This window comes from Accipiter gentilis, chromosome 17, assembly GCF_929443795.1.
Source record: "Accipiter gentilis chromosome 17, bAccGen1.1, whole genome shotgun sequence".
In the NCBI taxonomy this organism is placed as follows: domain Eukaryota; kingdom Metazoa; phylum Chordata; class Aves; order Accipitriformes; family Accipitridae; genus Astur; species Astur gentilis.
Genome location: NC_064896.1, coordinates 16,996,749 through 17,014,904, shown reverse-complemented (window position 1 = coordinate 17,014,904; position 18,156 = coordinate 16,996,749). Strand labels below are relative to the sequence as shown.

General features: G+C 40.5%; 1 long non-coding RNA gene across 1 annotated transcript in view; it reads left to right on the top strand.

The window, feature by feature from the left end:
• The window catches only part of LOC126047169 (uncharacterized), a 163,197-nt gene extending 146,363 nt beyond the window's left edge, over positions 1–16,834 (top strand). Inside the window, exon 3 of the long non-coding RNA XR_007508518.1 lies at positions 16,753–16,834. This is a non-coding gene — a long non-coding RNA (uncharacterized LOC126047169). The remainder of the gene's footprint in view (positions 1–16,752) is intronic.
• The last annotated feature ends 1,322 nt before the right edge of the window (positions 16,835–18,156 follow it).

Here is an 18,156-nt window from a genome sequence, read left to right as displayed (position 1 = left end):
TGAGCTCCCTGCTCTCGGAGGACAGGAGGGCCTGACTCGTTCAGGAAGATGCTTATCAATAACTGCTCAGGCTGAGATTTGATGCAGAATTTCCTGGAGCTCCATGTGCTCTGGTTCAGAAATGTGGGTGTTATAACATCATTGTGAAATACCATGATGAAGTAGTCCATCACACTGCCAATGTTTGGCTTTAAATATAGGGCAGGAGAGGAGAGAATTGCTAATGCTCCAAGGAACAGCTTGTCAGTTCGAAGGCCTCATGTGTGCCAGCTGGATTCAAGTTCAAGTATGGATTTGATCCACTAATGAAACATCATCCTCCAAAAACTACTGGCTGAAGGTGGCAGACCTCTGGTGACCTAGACAGTTGACTGGAAAGTTGACGCTCTCTTAACCATATGCTTGTGTGTATGTCAGTTATGAAAATGAGTCATATTTTCAAGTTTTCAATTTAAAAAAATCCTTAGGAAAAACATTGGCAAAATAGCTGCAATTTCCCCTCCCCATTGCCATCCCCTTAGTGAAATGAAAACAGTTCTGTGGATTTGAAAGGGCTCTAGGGTTTTAATCCTGTCTTGGCTTTGCCAAGGCCAACATTTTGTCCCCTGTGCCTCTTGCATTTAGTGAAATGTTTAAGAGTGGAAGAATGTGACATTTTAACAAAAAAGCTGATGGAATCTGTGAATTTTCTGAAAAGTCTGGGGTCAGTTCCTGTGTGATGACAGTTCTGGGGTCAGTTCCTATGTGATGACAGTTCTGGGCTGAAGCAGACATAATACTTTTGCCTTCCAGATGGGGGGAAAGAAGGATTTCCATGGAAGAGACATAGTTCAAAATCCATTACTCTGTCCCTAACGTAATACAGAAGTGTGTCTCAGCAGCAAGCTGGTTTCTGAGCTAAAGAATAGAGGAAGAGTTTTTCCCTGGAACCCACAAAGCAGTGACAGCGCGCATTAGGTAGCCTCCAGAAGATCCCTTATACAGCAGACTCACAGATGGATCCGCCCCCCACCCTTTCCACTCCCAGTTCCCCACTCTTTGCTCATACAAGTATTTAAATAATTATTTTTTAGACCTCTGGGAAAGCTCTATCAATTGCCTTTACCAGAACCTGTTCTATTAGCTGAGCAACTTTCTACCATTATAGCAGCTTTTCACCACTTTCTATTTCATTAGCATTCATTTTCTTTAGACATATGACACACTACCCACTGGAAATGTAGGCATCTGGGAACATAAAGCTAAAAGCTGAGGTTTGCTTCAGTGCTTGCCAGCCCACAGAATTTTATTACCTAACCTACCTTTACCTAAATCACAGAAAAATGACAAACCTTTTGATGCATGTAAAAAAACCCCTGAAACAGAGTTAAACTGCAAGCTTGACTGATGCAAACTGACATAAAACATCACAATGGCGCACATCAGAGACATATGTTTTCTCCAACTCCAGTCTAGTTGCATTTTTGCAGAGTGCACTACTGATTCGTTAAACGTACTGCTTGTAAAAAGATTTGGGTCTGGAGTTCAAACTCAAGTCTCCATGAGTAATTGGCAAGCTGATAGTATTATTCTTACAGGTGGAAATGGGTAATGCAAATTTTAGAAGGAGCACATCTGTTCTTTCAGCTAATCGGATATGAGTTCTACAGGAATGACCACATTAGCAACCTCGGTGTCATATTTGGAGGGACACAAATCAACAGCACTGTGGATGCTAATGTCAAGGAATTTGATGATCTGAGCTGCAGATTCACAAGTACCTGGCTGGCTTCTGCTCACAGAAAGTCTGTTACAAGATCCTGGCACCAAAAAGTTTACTAGCTGAAGGGCTGTGGTGGAAGGCAGTCGTGGTCTCACTTCCAGGATGCATTTGTATAGCTAAGTATCTCAAGTGGCTGTTGCTTCCTGTGCAAGAAGTCCCTGTGAAAGGAAGTGAAGTCACTAAGTCATTAGGTGATTTTGGGGGGCGAATCACATGGATTACTTTTGCTCATATTGTTCAGCAAAAAAAATCAGCAGTTTGAGGTCTCGTGTTAATTTCTTGCTACTTAAGTAGACAAGGGACGAGAAGAAACACAGCATAGTGATTGACCACAAATCACTTATTAGTGAGGTTGAGACTTCAAGTCTGCTGGCTAGATGGGTGAAATGGCCTGTCCCTGAAACCACGCTGCTCCCTTAGTAGAGATGTATGGACATCCCTTGTGGTCAGTTGTCAGCTCTTTTGTTTTTCTTTCTCTTGCAAAAACCCAGATGGGAAACAAAAGTAGAAGTTGGACAGTTTCATGTTCACTTTAAATCTTCTGGTTTGTGACATGTTACAGGCTGTCGAGAGGGTTACGTTTGTCAAGTGTGTACCCTGGACATTCCTTCTCATACATGGGTGGAAATCGCGTAGCCTGAACATAAACACTTCAGAAACCCTCTGAGATGTCAGTCTTAGGATGTGCTTTGTTTTTCACATCTTGCCCTGATGAAGTACAGGGAAATTCAAAGTGTATTGCCTGGTATCAACTCCTTAGGACAACAACCCAACCAACACACTCTGTATCCTACGCAAAGTTATTAACCCAAAAACTGGCACTTTGGGCAGTTTGTCAATAGTTAATACACCTGGAGTGATCTCCCAGGTATTTTTGTAGCACATGCTATTTTTGATAGTACAAAGTTCTTTTACTTATTTCCTGGTTTTATTTATCTAACAAATTTTTAATCTATTCCTCAGAACTTCGAACACAACGTATTCACAAACACACACGTGCACAGAACTCTGTGACGGTACATTGCATAGGGTGTTTTAATTTTCCATTTGCTTGCATGATTTTGTCCATAGGTTTGTTGTTGTCCTACATGACCCGTTTGGGTGATTTTTTTCCAGTTCACAAAGGGAACAGTGGCTCCTATGAGCAACACTTTAGTGCTCCATAGGAGGACACTACCTCTTTTATCCAGCTCCACCCATGGCTGCCCAGCACCTCTTACAGAGAGCTCTAAGCTTGCTAAAACCCTGTGAATACTAATGGCTATGCTAGCTGGTGCTATACTCAGCTTTCTGGTGGGAATCTGAGCCCATTTCCTGTTTAGTTTTGCATGGTCTGCTGAAGGAAAAAGTATCCCCAAGTTCTTTTTGTCTTAATTGCATCCTATCAGCAGGCCAGCATTTTACTCTGCAGATGCTCAACCTGTCATTTATTGTATGCAAATGTATCGGTATCTTGTTTCAAGTAAGTAGCCTTAGACTCAGTGAATTGAACTTAATTGGCATTAGAACTTCTCATTCAGAAGACTACATCAGATGCTTAAATCTATTGCTATTCAGAAAAGCAGAGATGCTTTAGCAAGTGATAAAGTGAAGCATGTACTCCTACAACAAGAAACTCTTTCCTGAACTGGGCCTGACAAATTATCTTTTCATGTGGTGTTGTACCCTTGTGTCAAACCTTGAATTTTGCACACAGTGTTACATCATTTTCAGGATGAGAAGATGACATTTTAATCTCTTTTTAATTCTGTATCTGGAAAATGGCTTTATTAACCTCTAGTTACTAAGCAATAATATATCTGATGTGCTCTGTGGTCCTGCTTACTTTCTGTTGCTCTCCTGCAAAAGTGTGATAACCTCTGAAAAAACTCAATGTGCTAGACAGACTGATAGAAGAGTGGTTTTAACTATTAATCTAACAGTTTTCAGACACCTATATTTAAATCACTGTTTATGCTGTGTTCCTCATAAGGTAGATCAGACATGACATGCGATATTAAAAAAGTGCGGACAACTTTATCAAAATTTACATCTACAAAGAATATCCCCCTTCCAGTAAGCTGTCTTTCTCCCAAGTCCTAAACAATGCAGTGAAATCTGAACACCATGATCATTCAAATCTCTAGAGCATGAACATATAGCAAGAGAGTCAAATATACAGTAGTGGAAGGATGTCCCATTACCTAATGACTGTGGCATTCCCATTACTGGATAACTGAAATGTCAATATGGTCAAAGTAATGCCCACTGGAAAATAAGAGTCCTGACAATATCTACATAGCCAACCACATAAGATTAAGCAAGGCCAAATGAGTTTTTACAACTCAGAAGAAATATTGTGGAGTCACAGTGATTAGCTCTCTAAAAATAGCTACTTATTGCTCAGCAGCAGCTGGGAAAGCAAGGAAAATCTTACGAATTATTAAGCAAAGAGTAGAAAACAGAAAAGAAAATATTTATTTCAATGTGTAAATTGGTGGCATACCCAAGTTTCAGGAGGTCTCTGTAGTTTTCATTGCCCATCTCAAAGGGATGCAACTAGAAGTCAGTGGAGCACATGCGGCCCTGTGTGCTGCCCCTTCCTTATTTCAGACAGGCCCATACGGACACATTATTGGCAAATGGCTGCCTGACCGTGTCTCCAAATAGCAGTGGCCTCCACTGCTTTGAAGTCGCGTGAGATGCCTTCAGTCAGCAGCTCAATAGCAACCTACTTCAGTGCATGGGTGGCATTGGGCTTTTGTGCGAGGACAACCTTCCAGCTTCCACAAGATTCCTTGGAGTCTTCCACTGGGCTGGACTTCTGCTGCTGGGGATGGCAGCAGCTCCCCCGCCTGCAAGAATTCAGTGGGAAATGGAGAGATGCGGCCTCGCGCAGAAGTGCAATACCTTCCACCAGTTGCTCCCAGAGAGATGTGTCAATCCCTATGGATGCTATAGAGCCAGCAGATGACCTCTGGTCAGCTGATGGACAGTAGTCACTTCTGTGTAGGGCCAAGGCTCTACCTTGCTCAGGGACCCACACCCTCATTTCATTTCCTAACCCTCCACTTTGAGCAGAAATAGAGATAGACCAGAAAAGGCTGCAGGGTTCTTTAAAGGTGGTCTGGATACAAGGTCTGGCTCAGGAAGGTGTTTAAATTTTTGGTTTTGAGAACCTGAGATGGTGTAACATAATTCTCACATTCTTTCCTAAGAGTTGGCCACTATGAGAGAGGAGATACTGTGTTAATTGGATTTGCTGTTTGATCTAGCATGGCTATTCTTCTGCGTTTAGCAACAAAGGAGGAATCAGCTTCTTAGACTTCCAGTGCATGTTTATACAGCCTATTGACATTTTCTTCATTATCCGCTGTCTTATGATTTTGCTTCAAAAGAAGGGTAGGGCTGTGGTTACAGATATGCAGGAATCTGTACATCTGGGATCTCTCAGAAGGTTTACGATGCTGGATTAGGCCTGCAACCCCAAACTGCGGATGGTAGCTCTTAAACACTTTGCGGTGATGTTGTGAGGCTTAATTAATTGAAAGGAAATAATGGAAAGGAATTTAAATGGAAGAGGACACGTAAGTGAATATTAGGATTGTGTGGAAAAATCTTTTAGTTTGATGTTGAACTAAAAGGGTCTGAAGTGTATTCATAGTCCTGAAAAAAGCTGAAGGGTTAAAATGACCTAATTCGACATCAACTAATATACTCCAATATGCATTAAAGCAGGTAGATTATTTTTTAAACAGTACTATCCTGCTAAGTGATGCACTTGTGCTCTATGATAGACTGGTTAAAGCTGTAAATGTCATTGTTAAAATGAGTATCTTTAACAGCTAATATCTATTAAAATGAAGCACTTAGGCACCAGAAAAGACAGTTTTAAACTGTTAGGTCCCTAAATTATTTTTGTACAATCAAAATGAGACTCTTAGGGATTAGGTGGCACAGTGGGTTAACACATTACTCTTCTGGATGGAAGATTTACAATCATATCTTGCTTAAAAATACAAGTGAGCTGAGACTGCTGTTCTTCAGATGATCCAGCATATGTGTTTCTAAAACATATTTTAATACAATTGACTGTGATTGGCAAGGGAAGTAGATGAAGACTTTGCCTGCTGCTACAGCACTTTGAGTAAGGGTAGGTTAGGACTTGGGTTCACAATTTGGATTGTTCCCTTGATGAGCTAGCAAAGGGATAAACTGTCTACTTTTACAGCACCATTTTCTTCCAACAACATCTTGGCACACAGCTACAGTAGTAGTTGTAAAGGGTTAAACTCAGCACGTGAGAATAAGGCTTTTCAAGGCAAGCATGATCATGTAGTAAAAAATAAGGTATATGTAGGTGCCTATCTGCATAGGTAGGTACAGAGGGAAAGTGAGCTATAAAAAAGCATGTTGCAGTGTATTTGAATTGAAACTATCCAACTGGCTTTTCAGGATGTGTTTGCTGTAACTCACATGAAATTGTTGGTCTGGCTGGATGCAATGGAATATTTCTTTTGTTTGGTGAAGACCCAAAATCTCTTGCTGCCCAAAATATAATATTCTGAGTCAGCTGTACTCCTCAGTTCTGCTGGAGTTGCTGAAGAAAACAGTCTTTTTCTCACGCCATTCTTATCACTAATTCCTCTTTTCATGCCCCTGCTTGGATGCAACGTCACCAACGAGTACATACCAGCTGCTTGCTCCTGCTTATTGTGTTTTATCTGGCATCTGAGAAGTTGCACTCCCAGGCAAGAGCTCCTGCATTGGCCTGAACTTCTGAATTGACTGTGGATGGAGGGCAGAGCATAACACGTGGCAAGGGAATGTGTGTGTTTATGTCTTCCTGAAAAGGTCTGAAGAATAATCTGTCTTTTGAACCTCATTATGTTCCCAAGGTCTTCTTGAACAAGATGTCATCATGCAGTTACTAGGTTGGACCACAGGGCTATGTGTCATCTTCTTGCTCTTGAAAAATTTTACATTTATCTTAAAAAGCAGACATGATACTTCTTCTTTTTCCTTTCTTCTATAGTATTAAACATCCATAGATGAGGTACACAGTCCCCAAAGTTTGTTCTCCCACATCAATATGAGAGAATAATTTGCATATATTTTTCCTTGAGTAATTTCTTAATTCATGAGGCCCCAGAAACTTACGCTGAGAAACATCAACTGTTAACAACTTTAGGGAAAGTTTCACTGTCCCTTTTATGTGTGGGTTGATAATAAATCCTTAAACCATTCCATGGATGTGATGTCATATGTTGCAGGACCAATCCTTTAGTGCACCAATTTTTTGTATTGTAACCTTCCTCTTTTGGTACGTATATAAGGCTACTGCCATTTTGTCTTTCGATACAGGTGGAGGGTGTTACCAAATAAAAAAAATTTTTTGTTCTGCATCATTTCCATTAAAGAATTCTTTGGTTGTTGTGGACACATATTTAGCTAATGGTCACAAGAGCATTCCAGACGCCTTTAGAAGGCCTTGAACAGAATAAACAAGAAGACAAAAAAAGAAAGATGCCAATTAGAAGAACACAGGTGTGCATTCCACGATAAAGGGAACTTGGCACAAAGAACCTCAATTCGGCAGTTTATCTTGACCAATTAGACTGAGACAAGTTTCGCATGTTTCAGTAGATATAACTAATTATGTCCTATGTTTATGCACGTGTACAGAGTTAGTATAACCAATTATATCTTATGTTTATGTGCGTGTACAGTGTTGATATAACCAATCATATTCTATGCTTGTGCACATGGACACTATATGCTTGCATGCAGCAACCAATCAAAGCTTTTAAGGAACTTAGAGAATTGTATAAGAATGATCAGCTATGCTCAATAAACTGGCGACTTTGATCATCATATTGGTGTCCTGTCATCCGTCCCCGCATGGAATTTCTCTACAGTTTTTGTGAATTCTTTGTTTTCAAAGACAAGCAGAAGAGTACTTATTTGTTGAGCAGAACCTTAGCAAAGGGTGAGTGCCAGAAGGCAACTGGTGTCCCGCTTTTTCCAACAGCAGGTCTCTCTTCGTCTCTCAATGCTGCATGTGTGTGTGCACACACATGCTAAGAGAGGTTATTCTCATTTTGGCATGAAGTGATCCAGAATTGTCTTTTGTGCATCATCCTCCCCAGGACTGTGTGTCAGTGCCAGCAATGTGACAAGTAGATAACATCTTGACATGCAGCAGCAGATTTTAGAGACTAATAGCAGCAACTTCTCAAGCAACAGCAAGGTTGGTTTGACTGAAGTTTCTTCTAACTCTTGTTTTCCATAAAAATCTCATCCATAACCTTTTTGAGGAGTCGCGTGTGAGATGGTGAGTAACTGCTTTTTTTGCATTCTGCGAAAGACCAGTGTGAAGTGTCTCTGCTGTTCTTTGAAAGTAACTGAAGAACAAAGGAGTCCAACCTTCTGGAATGACTGTCCATAGGAAAAAGCTACACAACCGTATGTAAAACAGGAAATTTCTGCCATAGAGCCATGGGTTTAACCCCAGCTGGCAACTAAGCCCCACACAGCTGCTCGCTCACTCCACCCCCCGGTGGGATGTGGGACAGAATTGGAGGCATAAAAGTGAGAAAACTCATGAGTTGAGATAAAGACAGTTTAGTAGGTAAAGCAAAAGCTGCTCATGCAAGAAAAGCAAAACAAGGAATTCATTCACCACTTCCCATCGGCAGGCTGGTGTTCAGCCATCTCCAGGAAAGCAGGGCTCCATCACGCATAACGGTGACTTGGGAAGACAAACGCCATCACTCTGAACATCCCTCCCCTTCCTTCTCCTTCCCCCAGCTTTACATGCTGAGCATGATGTCGTATGGTCTGGAATATCCCTTGGTCAGTCGGGGTCAGCTGTCCGGGCTGTGTCCCCTCCCAAATCCCTGTCCCCCCCCAGCCTCCTCGCTGGTGGGATGGGGAGAGAAGCAGAAAAGGCCTCAGCTCTGTGTAAGCACTGCTCAGCAATAACGAAAACATCCCTGTGTTATCAACACTGTTTTCAGCCCAAATCCCAAACATGGCCCCATACTAGCTACTAGAAAGAAAATTAAGTCTATCCCAGCCAAAACCAGCACAAGCCATTATATGTATTCATAATTCTCACAGATTAACTTTAAAATGAAATATCAGTTAAATGGTTACTCTTTCACAGTAAAAATGAATTCAGGAAAATGTGACAAAGCACGGGGGAAACTGATAGTGTGGTTGCCCTTTTTTCTGGCACAGGAAAGCTGGAGTGTAGAGTATGTCAGGTTGTGTCTTTTCCACACACATAAAAAGAAAAGTTTGTTTGCAGAATTAAGTTTAACTGCCAGCATAGCAGTGGCACTTCTGGGTATCTTCATACAGATGAACACTGTGACAGTGTATTACACCAATTTAAATTGTAAGAATAAATTCTTTTCCTATAAATACCACCGCATCAAATGATACATTTAGACACCACTTGGCAGTATTTTAGAGCTCTGAATAAGTGGCAGCCCACATCACAGTTTCTTTTAAGCACTGATTTTAGTATGTCAGAATAAGTTTTCTGGCTAATATAAAATTATTTGTATTTCACATTCTTAATTGATGCTTTTAATTACTCTTCATATACTTTAATAGTTTTCATATAGAAAACTGCTTTCTGTGCAGTAAGCCGAATCTCCAATCTGCAGCAAAAGTTGCTTGAGTCAGGTTTTTGCCAGGCTCTGTGTACCAGCCCCAAATACTAAATTACGTTGGCACTCTTACAGTAATCAAGGGAATAATTGTGAAGGCAAAGTTTGTTGTAAGGAAACCAAATTAGGAGGAGAAAACAACATCACTTAAGAGAAATATTTAGTATGAACTAATCTTTTTGGTCTTTGTCCTCCTACAGTAATGACTGTTTAACCATGTAGTATAATTATTTCAAACATACTGTAGTTTATCCTGTGTAGTTTAGACTCCTGCTTTATTAGAATGCTAAAAGGCCAGTCTTCAAAGAATAAGCAAATTAAAGCTCTGTCTTGCTGTTTACAACGCTGGGGTCAGATCACTGATATCTACCAGCTTTAATGCAAAGCAGCCATAAAGCCCATTTAGTTAGTTAAACAGTTAACGGCTATTTAAGTCGACAGGGGTCTTTTCACTGCCTCTTGTAGTCATTCATCAGGCTTTTGCAGAGTCAGGTATCTCCCCTGTTCCAGATCACGTTAGTCACTAAGAAATCCCCCTTGGTCTTCAGCAGGAACAGGGCTGGTGCCCCTGAAGCATTCCAGTACTGGGGGGGAGTCCTGTCGTTTTTTCTGAAATTGCACTTCCAGTGGGAGTCCAGGTTGCTTTATACCTTCTGCACGAAGGTGAGACTAAAACTACTCTCCAGAAACAGTAAAATAGGGTGTTGATAGCATTTGAGTGCTGTGAAAGGGCCTGGCTGGCTGGAGCCCGTGGGTATTTGTATGAGTGACTTATCCTTCATTTCTATTTTCTCCCCAAAGGTTCCCCACACCTCCTTTTCTCTGCTATATCATAGGTCTTCCTTCCTCTCCTGCCTGTCACCTCTCTGCTCCATGACAAACAGATTCAAAACACCTGTTTAAGGGAGAACAAGGTTTTTTAAAGTACGTTCTTCCAACGCTGCTAGGACTAACCTTAGCTCCTGCTGATATCAGTGAGTGTAAAAATCCCACCCCAGACTGCTAAAATGTGTGTGAGGCCCTTTGGGCTGCCTCACATGGCATTTCTGCCAACCGCAGGACCCCAGGCCGGGGGGCATCGGTGCGCTTTGCAGTAGTCAACCTTTTGTGATTTTGTCCCAGAGCCTGTGATGGAGACGGGGAAAGGGTTCTACAGCTCCAGGTCTTGGAAACAAGAGATTTCATGAAAGCCTCTGCTTGGAGGTGTAAATAAATAAAAGTGCCCAAGGAGCTCAGAAGACAGAAAATAAAGGAAGAAAACTGTTGTGTTATTGTTATTTTTAAGTATAATAATTATAAAGGCAATTTCATGGTTTTTGTGGAATCTTGAGCGGCTGTTTTGGACCATGTGTGGTTGGTAATACTCCATTTTCAAAATCCACAAGTATTCAGATGATTGTGTGGATTCATTTCAGCTCTTTTGGGGAAAAAACCTGCCTGCTCAGGCTTCTTCACAATATTGGTATGACCTCTTAGTCTTGGCCAGACCAAATATACAGTGAAAATGGCCTTTGTTTCTGCATTGCAATGCTTAAGCTTCCTGTCCAATCCAAAGAAGTACAGGAAAATAAACAAACAAAAAAGGGATCAAATTTAAATGCACAGCATGCTTGCAGCTTTGGGTCTGTTTTCTCTGTGTTGCACTTTTAAATGTAAAAAGCATGCTTCCCACCCAGATGGGGGGTATAGCCAAGAGGGGAACCAAAATGGGGATACTCTGCTTTCTATCTCTTGCACAGATTTTATTGCGTGTTTGTTCTTTCATTGTTGTTTTCTTTAGTCTAAAATAAAGATAAACTAGACAGAAAGCAAAGTGGCCAGGCGCCACTGCACAATTATAATTAATTCACTGTTAATGTTTCAGACATTGTTACAGCGTACATTGGAATTGCTGGGGCGGGGTGAGATTAGTTTGAGCTATTCATGTACATACTACAGGAGAGTCACATTAAATACCCACTCTAATTAACGTTTTCAAAATGAGCACCAAAGGGAATAGTATGACCTACCACTTACAGAAAAGTTGGTTTGTACTTCTGCTTCCCAAGTTCACGCTGTGTTCTCACCTCGAAAGGTGGGGATTTGAGCACATATCGTGCCATGACCTCAGAGTACGAATGTGCGCAGGCTGTTCCTAAACAGTGCTTCACCAGGTGACACCATCAGCTTGGGAAGAAGGATGTGACTAAGCTAAGACTCAGATCTGAGTATCTGCAGACTTAGGAGAATTCATGATCTGATCTGATCTGCAGCAGCTGTGGAAGCTGCTCCTTTTGTCAAGAGCAAAAGGGTTCAAGAACCAAAACCACCAACACCCAGTCCTGCAGTGTTCTAAGCAAAACTGTAGAAAGGAAAGCTGGTCTCTGACCAAAGCTTGAAAATAGCCAGGTTATATTAAATCCAAGAGCACTTAATCTGAAGAAGAGGTCTCAGCCTATGGACTATTTTAACAGCTGGAGGAATTAAGTAGGTTTTCTACCTCCAAATATAATCTCTCTTCATCATTTTCTGCTGCCAGTATTTCCTGTGGGAGAGGAAAGCCATGAAAATTGTGATCAGATATGTACTGATATGTGCTATTTATTACAAACCTTCTTAATTTTAACTAAGTCTTCCTGTGAATATTGAGTCAGATTTTTCAGTCTGAGCCTCCAATACGATATCTTTGGGCTGTGTGTCTCTCCAACACTATATATTTAAGCTGTGTGTCTGAGGTGTAAAATAGCCCTTTGTATATTCAGTCTGAAGCCAGTTGAAAGTGTGCCTCTGGTGGCTAGGTTTTATCAGCCAGATACTGAGCTTCTTAGTGAGAAAGAAGTCATCAATGTGTAATTGAAACTCCTTTAAGCCGAGTTTTTAGGAAAATTTATAACCTGCAAAAATGTTCTAATTACAAATCCTTTTTTGTCTTTTCTTATAATCACCTTTAAGGAATGACCTGACCACCATCAGTAAAAGGAAGAAGATTTGGGTTTTAAGGCCAAGCAGAGGTTCATGCGTTTTGGCAATTTTGGCGGGTGGGGGGGGATTGCCCTTAAATATATTTCATACTATATCATTATTTATGCAAGGTGACAAAATCCACATTAAATTTCTGGTGAAACCTGGTCTGCTGTAGAACACTATTAGAGTACTTATTAGTACTACATTTTTCATCATGGATGTAACCTGAATATCCTAATTTATGACCATCTGGTCTCCAGACAAGAACAGCCCATATGATCAAACTGCAGCTTCCCTAGATCAGCTAATACATCCATGCTGTGACTTCAAGATGACACAGAAGTACTCTGTAAAAAGCCTTGAACACCTCTAGGGGACCTTTCAGAGGAAGGGGGTACCCTTACGCAACTCCTTGCACAGTCCACGCAGCAGGGCTAGTCATTGTATCTGTTTATTCATTGGTGTTTGTTAATGGTAACTTTCATTTCATTTAGGGTTTGATTTGTTTACGAACTAATAAATATGATTTATAAAAAGTGCCTGTGGTTCACTAATTACTGCACATATGGCATTTTCATTTTGTAAAACTGGCATTTGCTTTCTATTATGATTATGTCTCCGTTCACCAGTGCTAATTAGTTTGATTAGACAGATAACTTTAACCATTATTAGGACTAGATTAGGGGAACTTTGCATGCAGGGGAATGCGGGGAAGAAGGGTACATCACCAGTGAAGATAGGTCAGCAGCACAGAGTTTGTTCCTCATTAAATATTTTAAAATTACATTTTGTTTTGTTTTCCAGATAGAAGAACTGAGAAGCATTCACATTTAGCTACTTACAAAAATCCAATTAAACACAGTTGTTTAGCATGAATTTGTTAATCAGAGTTAATCTTTCCAATGAATGCATAATTTGGAATCTGTGTCTAAAATGTTCATTTAAGGATAAGCATATTACAGACAAATAAAATAAAAAATAAAATGAGATTCTCTGCCTTGGAATTGACTCTCAATATGGAGAAATATTGACTGTTTTGTGTTGATTGTCCTGCATGCTGAGGGGCAGAAGTGAAATTGGATAAAGGCTAAGAAATGCCACATGAAAACCAATGCCACCTGGGGTGAGCTGTGTTTTTCCCAAGAGTCTCTGAAAATTGTTGAATAGTGTCATCTGAAACTCTTCAGAAAGAAAAGAAAAAGAAAGAAAAACTCCTATTTATTATCCATTTTAGGATAAAAACAGTTATCCAGGGCAGCAGAAGTTTGATATTATTTTATTTCTTCAAATGGATTCTCTATCCTAAAAAAGAGAAGCACTTTTTCTTTACCAACATCTTAGAGATTACCTTAGTGCACTAAAAAAGTAGGATGTGAAATACCTGGGTTCAGGCAGTAAGGCACACAATTTGTGATCCTTTGGAAATAGTCACTGAACGGTGTCAGACTTGATTTCATCTTTTCCCTCAGAAAGGAGACTAACTGATACTCAGATTAAGTAACTGTGGATACTTGTTTCATTAAGGTGGCCTCTCATTTGACTCTGGATGATCACCCTATATTCATCTAGTTTCTATGTAATTGGTTAGGTGTGAGAGGCAAAACGGTGCCCTGTTATGGATGCATAGTCCTATTGCAGGCTACTGGGTCTCTCCTCGCTGTGTTAATGTGGCAATGTCATCTGTGAGTGGCCCTTTTATTTTTTGTCTTTCTCCATTTTCAAAGCAATTTGTAAGGGAACAGAAAAGTTCTTTCCTGTCTAAAAAGAATGTGGGTATATTGAAAAAGACATAAAACTGCTATTGAAGGGCGAACACATAGAGAAACAGTAAACTAGATTGTTGCAGTATTTACTCTCTCCTTGGCTCTTCTGGAGGATACCTCCTGCCATGCCTTTCAAAGAAAACCCCAGACAATTTAAATGTCAAAGTCTCAAATTTCAACATGCATCATTATTGTTGGAAGCATTTGCTCCAGGAAAAGTTTCAAAATTGTCATATCTGTATCTTAGAAGAATGTGAACAGGATGGCCAGATTCTGAAATGGTATAAATTGGCAGAGGTTCCTTATTTCGATGCAGTTATCCTGTTTTACACCAACTGAAAATCTGGCCCTGGAGAATGAATATTTATGCCATGCCAGAGAGGTTTGAAAACCCCCTTTTTTAAAATGAGAATGAATAAAGAAAGGGCTGGGATATGCTCCGTGCTGATGAACCCAAAGCCAAATATGACCTCCCCTTGACCTTTTATGCATTTAAGTTGAAAAAGGCCATTCTGATACATTCCACTGGAGCTTAAAATCCCTATATTTCACTTCCAAAGGTCAAGCTCTCTTCTCAGTATACTGTATGACCCTGCCTTTGTCTGTTGCCCATTGATGTTGCCTGACTATGCTTCTTATATCCCATTGACTGTTTACTGTTATTCTGGCTAATGTAAGTGAAAGAGATAATTGAAATGATTTTGAGCTATGTGTCAGTTCTGATTCTGATTATGTCTCCTGTGCTTAGTGCAGCTTTAGTGGCTCCAAACTCATTAAGTCTCCAGGAAATTTTAGATTACTGTGTGAACTATATCTTAATTAATGTATTTATCTTAAATTCCACTCAAGCCTTTTGGAAGTTTTCTTTTATCACTATGTCTATCTCTAATATCACAGAATTAAGTAATTTTTCTTCAACCCTTCAGTTTTCTTTTACCTTTTAAGGGTTTTGGATACTTTTGTTTGAAAGGCCCAAAGTCAAAGGGAACTATTTCCAGGAAATACTGCTTCGTGCGTGTTTAAAAGCGAATCGCCACATCTTCAGTGGATTTAAGCACAGCCCCACTGGAATGAAGCAACAGGAACTGGCACTTTTTCAAATCTGCCTGAAAATTTGCATCAGTGGAGCTATGTCAATTTACACCATTGACACTCTGGTCCAAAATAAAAAGGTGGTCAGATTGGTTTTATGGCTAGTGGAGTACCTTCCTCTGGACTTGAAACAGCCACTATACTGGTGGTTCCCAAAATAGGGAATAAATGCAGTCCCGTCAAACAGGCTGACAGGCCTTGAGTATCATTTCTGTAGATAGAATCACAAAGTAATCGTCATCTCTAATAATCTCTCCAATTACTTTATAGAATAATAATTTATAATAAAAATCTGTTTTAGCAGACCGTCTATTTTTACCCTCTCCTCTGAAGATGAAGTCAAACATACAGGAACTGTAGAACATTTTCACAAAGCTGGGGGAATGCTCCTACATAATAACGTAACCAATCACAAGGATGTTTTTACAGATATATTGTCATTTCTGTTGATTAACACAGCTTAGTGAATCATTGGTGATGAATAATTTACTAAGATCCATAACCTGACACCCTGTTCCTGTTGAGATGTGCCTTACTGCACAGTCCTCAGCAAACCTGGACCAGATGTTCTTGTCCCACCCCTTGGCCATGTTCAGGTTTCCCTCCAGTGATCAAATGAGAGGGAACCCAGCCCGACTGGAAAGATAAGACACAGACTCCTTCCAGTGTGAGGAGAATTGATAAGGAGCAGATCGATACATGATCCTCTTCAGCGGGCAGCAAGGCCCACAGTCTTAACAGTGGGACATCCCCTCCTTTTCTCCTTCTGCTAAATTGCAAAATTTCTGTAGTGGAAAGAGTCTAACACTGCAATTAGGTGTGGGAAACCAAACAGAAACATATACTGAAAAAAAAAAAAAGTATATATAAGTGTTGAACAAAGAGGCAAAGCAGCGTATTTTTCTCCAATTTCATCCTTGGAAGCGGTACCTGGGTTTGGTGACAATTTCAACAAAGTGGTACATATCCAGGATAGCAATTCCAGCCTGAATTAGTAATATCTGGCAAAATTAAGAGCAACTGGAATCACTGGGAAGTGTCAGGCAGCATTAAGAGTTGGCAATGCTACCAAATTCAATTATTATGAATGCCTAATAAGCTCCTGACCATGGAAAACCACCTGGACAAGCACCCCTACACACAAAAGCTTATGTAAATAGGTGGAATTCTGTTAAAACCAGTATAGCTGCAATTACATACACTGTCAGAACGCTTGGACCTATGTCTTTAGTACTTTTCTCTGTTTCAGCTATTTGTTCAGCTATGAGATAAAACTGACTCGCCTTTCATTTGTACCTGCCGAGTAGGATTGAAAGGACCGTTTGTAATCACAATTCATCCCCAGAAATTGGAGATAAGTATCACTGAATCAATTGTATGTGCAGCTCTCAATGTCTCCATCACTATACTTTCTTTCGGAGGATGCACCTGGTGGTTACTCACCCTCTGCCCAGTCTCTGGAGCTCCAGAAGGCCCTGATGGCAGCAAGCAGCCTGAACTGCCTTCCCGAGAATTTCCATCTATTTTATTTCAGGTACTTCCCAGGTACCTTGGATTCTCCTGCTAGGATCTGACTCGACCTGCTTCAGCTTTCCTGCAAGGGATAGAAGACAATGTAAGTGCTGATTATCTATTTTCTTTATAATGAGATGAATTTTGCTTGATATTGTGGTAGAAACATCAGCATAAGCACTACTGAAAGCTTGGTGGGAAAGAGGTTAACCCTTTCTCTTACCATTGTTGCTCCCAGTGCAGATATCTGGTATAGAAATCGGGTTAAACAATATCAAGGTTTGTTTCCCACAACCATCTCCTAAACTCCTGTTCATTGCAAAAGAAAGAGGTTTGATGATTGAGTTGATGGTGTGAGTCAGGGAAGGAGTAAGTATTTCTTGTCCCTTGGATGAAGCAAGCTACTTTTCTGAACTTAGCCTTGGGCTTGTCTAAAGGAAGCTACTATATGTTTTAGTCATTGTTTAATTGAGGGGACTCATGTAACTTTTGTTATATTTTTCCCTTAAAAAGGCAAAAGACTCCTTGGATTTACTTGTTATTACTTTATAGCAGCAGCCATAGTGTGTGAGGTGTTTCCCAATCAGAAAGTAAATTTATGAAAGGGATTATGTGATGCTCAGGCTGGACTCAGAGATCCAAGGCTGGTCTTGAACACCAAAGTCCAGCCCTCACTCCTAGAGTTTCGAGAAAGAGGAGCTCATAAGGCCATGACAGGCAGTTGATTCTGATAATGCAAAAGAAGTACTTTATGAATGCAGGTAATTTATCTGTAGGCAGCATGGAAAAAGTGGGGCAAACAAATTTGCATTAAAAGGTAAAAATACAGACAGGAATGTAGTTTAATCTGAATGTGAGGATGCACCAGCCTTCTTTCCTCTGAATGATCTGTAACAGGAAAGTAGATGATATTTGGGGGTTTAGCAAGCTTTTGCCTGTCTGTTATACTCTTATCCTGCATATTACTTTTTCTCTTCTACTTTGAAGTTATTTTCCAGACAGTTTTCATTTTGCCCTTCACAAATTGTGTTGTGTGCACTGAGTCACGGGCTTGTGTTTTTAGAAAGGTTGTCAGTCACAGCTATTCTCATGCAGCAATGATATGATTAGCTCTGGTTTTTTACTGTAAAGTATTAATTTAACCAAAGTTTGAACACAGTGAAAAAAGAAGCATCAGTGGATGAACATGCCAGCTTAAAAGCAGAGATCCTGTCTTGTATGAATGGTTGCCTTCCTTCGGGATTGTGGGAAAAGAAAAGAACCCTCACATGGGAGAGATCCTCAGGCACGGACATACACGGGAATGTGTTAATAGCCCTTAGTGTAACCAGTGCCTGGGGAGGCTCTGAGCACAAGGGCCCTTCAGAGCCCAGTCGTCTCAGAAACCTGGCCCTGGGATTCCCAGTCACACGTGATCTGCCTGGGG